Source organism: Lipotes vexillifer, unplaced genomic scaffold (genome assembly GCF_000442215.2).
Source record: "Lipotes vexillifer unplaced genomic scaffold, Lipotes_vexillifer_v1.1 scaffold1094, whole genome shotgun sequence".
Lineage (NCBI taxonomy): Eukaryota > Metazoa > Chordata > Mammalia > Artiodactyla > Lipotidae > Lipotes > Lipotes vexillifer.
Genome location: NW_006792775.1, coordinates 3874134 through 3877568, shown reverse-complemented (window position 1 = coordinate 3877568; position 3435 = coordinate 3874134).

Sequence of the window (3435 nt, the reverse complement as noted above, 5' to 3'; positions counted from 1 at the left end):
TTCCCTTTTCAAGGAACTGCTGTCCTGTCTTCCACAGCATCTGCCCCATTTTAGGTCCCCCCTCGTGCAGGTTCTGACCCAGAGGCCCAGAGACCCCCGATGACCCCAGACCTGCCCCATGCCCTCCAGTCTCTCCCCCTGCCCCGGCTCTTTCCCCCTTGGCTGGGCAGGTGTGGGGGAGGGAGTGAGGCTGTTGATCCTGGAGCCTCTGGGACACCCTGTCCTGGCTCAGGTGGCATCACGTCTTGGAGCTCAGGGATCTGGTCTCCAGCCTCTGCCGCTCCAGGCGTAAGCAGGCGAATCCAGGGTGCTGGGCTCACCGGGCTCCACCCTCGTCCTGATTTCCGTTTCCGGGAATCTTGCCTGCTCCCACCCCCTCCTGCGTGCAGCCCCCAGCCCCTCCCCCATGAGGGCTCTTCGGAGACCTGATGTTTCGTGAAGGAGAGAAGGCAGCGATTAACACAGGGCCAGAAGGTGGGCTTGGAGGGTCCGGGGCCTCCTCAGTGGAAGATGGGAGGAGGGATAAAATGCTGGATATGAACAAAGATGTCCCTTGGGGGGGCCCGGCCAGAGTGTCGCCCAGGGCAGGCCCCTACCAGCTTCGGAGTCCTGCAAACATGCCAACCGGACAGAGGGAAGCCAGGTCGGCCGGTGGCTCTGGGGTGGGTGGGCCTCGCTCCCCAGGTCGGGGGGAGCAGCGTCTCCCCTGGCAGGGCCCCTGGGACCTCCTGGGGGCCAGGTGAGGCAGGAGGGTAGGTAGAGTGGAGCAGGGCAGAGGCAAAGCCACCTTTCCCATGAGCCCGACTTGGGCCCAGGAGCCCTGGCAGCTGGTAGACACCCACTGCGTGGGGACCACACCTGGCCAGCCCTCAGCCTCCCTCCCAGCATCGGGCAAGTCACACTTCAGCGTCCCCTTCCGTGAGACGGGCGTAGCTGTGGCATTGCCACACGGGTGACCCCCCTCCCCCAACCAAGTGCTCTCAGGTACAAGGCCGTCCGCCCAAAGTCCCAGGGACGCAGCAGCTCTTAGTGACTTGGGGGCCGGAGCCTGGGTTCCCACTACGTTTACTTAAGGTCTTGTAAAACTGACACAAAATGCTTTTTCCCTTTGGGGTTCATTTGCATTGCTTAAAAAACAAAAAGCTGGTTTCAGGGGAGTGTCTGGCGTTCAAGAACAGAAAGGGATGGGACCACTTGTGAAGACCCCTCTTTGGAAATCCTCCGAGGCCCCATCCTGAGCACCCCAAGGCCCCCCAAAGCCCGTGTTAGATGGGCCTGGTGTTGGCAGGTTGGCGGACACCGCAGGTTAAGCTTGGGGACCTACCCTGCTTTCTCCTCATTGAATAGAAGCAGGGTCCCTCTCCCTTTGCGGGGGTCACCTGAGCGGATAGGCAGCTGGGCCCCTTGTCTCCTGTATGAGTTTGCTCTGGCGGCTGTAACAAAGCACCACAGAGCCGGCGGCTTAAACAACAGAAGTTTATTGTCTCCCAGTTCTGGGGGCTGGAAGTCCAAGATCAAGGTGTGGGCAGGGTGCGTGCCTTCTGAGTGTTGCACGGTGGGGAATCTGGTCCAGGCCCTTCCCTAACTTCTGGTGATCTGCAGCGATCTTTCCCATTCCTCGGTGGTGGAAACGTCACCCCGATGTCTGCCCTCATCTTCACACGGCATTGACCTTGTGCTCAAGTCTGCCCTCATATCTCCCTTCTTACATGGACACTGTCGTATCGGAGCAGGGCACACCCAGCTCTAGCACGGCCTCATCTTAACTTGGCTACATCTGCAACAACCCTATTTCCAAATAAGACCCCGTTCTGAGGCACCGGTTAGGTACTAGGCAGGACTTCAACAGATGAATTTTGGGGGGGGGGGGGTGTGATTCAACATGTAACTCTCTCCTGACCCACACCCGAAATGAAGCTGCTTGGCCTGCAGAGGGCTCCGGACTGACCCAAGCACAGCCTGTCAACTACGGAAAACACACGTTCTCTTGTCTAACTCGTTTTCAAGATTAACCAAGACCCCAAATGTCTCCCTCTGCCTTGTTTAGGGCCTGTCAGTTAATGGTGTAGCAATGAGTGCCGGGGTGGATGCCGCTGCATCCTCCTAAGGACACGCGGGGACCAGTTCACTGCTGAGCCTCAGTTTCCTCATCTGCAAAATGGGAGCAAAGGTAGCACCTTCTGCATCTTATTCCAGATAAATGACAAAACTCAAGGGGGACAGCCCAGCATGAACTCCTGCTCGTGATCGTACCTGTGAATGTTCGTTCCTGCAGGTGAGGTAGGGGACAATTCCTCGGAATCTGACTTGCCGAGGGGGCGGTGGTGGGGGGCAGCATCCTTGTCTTTATGCCCAGCAGCTCTCTGCCAGGATTTTCACATGTTGCACAGGTGTCGGTGCTGAGCTGGCCTTCCTGTGTGTTTGGCTCGTGTGGGTGACCCGAGCAGGGGAGCAGTGCCGAGGTCCTCTGTGGGCACAGGCTCAGGCCATACCCCTCACCTGGGCCCCGGCCGTCAGGGAGGGCTGCCCCCTTCAGGGTCCAGGAAGAGTGAATGCACTGTCCACGCCATTTGGCTCTCACCTGGGCCTGCCCCAGGCGACCCCCACCCACCAGCACTGTTGGGGAAGCAGGCGTTGGGGGGTGGTAGGGACGGCAGCTAGTCGGGCCACCTACTGGCTGCGGCCTCCAGCAAATCGCATCACCTCTCTGAGCCTCGACTTCTTAGGCAAAGGCGGGAACGCTCAAGGCCCTGGTGGTAGGTTGCGAGGATGAAGGAGATGGGGGATGGCCATACCTGGCCTGCAGCCCAAGTGCACAAAATAGTCCACGCAGGGCTTCCCTGGTGGCGCAGTGGTTGAGAGTCCGCCTGCCGATGCAGGGGACACGGGTTCGTGCCCCGGTCCGGGAAGGTCCCACGTGCCGCGGAGCGGCTGGGCCCGTGAGCTGTGGCCGCTGAGCCTGCGCGTCCGGAGCCTGTGCTCCGCAACGGGAGAGGCTGCAGTGGTGACGGGCCCGCGGACCGCAAAAAAAAAAAAAAAAAAAAGTCCACAGAGAAGCACACAGCTTCAGGAGAGAGGGAGTTTTGGGGATTTCTAAACAAAGTAGATCTCTCTCTTTCTCTTTCTCCACACGTGCACATCTATGCACAACCAGGAGCACACGAACACACATATACATGCATACACTCACGCACACACACACAGGCACAGGAACGTACCCACACACACACAAGCGCTCAGGGGAATTCACACACACACATGCGCATTAGCTTCTTTCCATCCACACAAACCATCCATCAGTTTCAAAAAAATACTGCCTTTCAAACCCAGGGGATTAAAATGCATCTTTCTCCCAGTTTCTCAGAATACAATCTTACATCTGAAAACATCGATTTGGCATGGACTCTGCCATCACCATAAGCAAATATGTGCAAG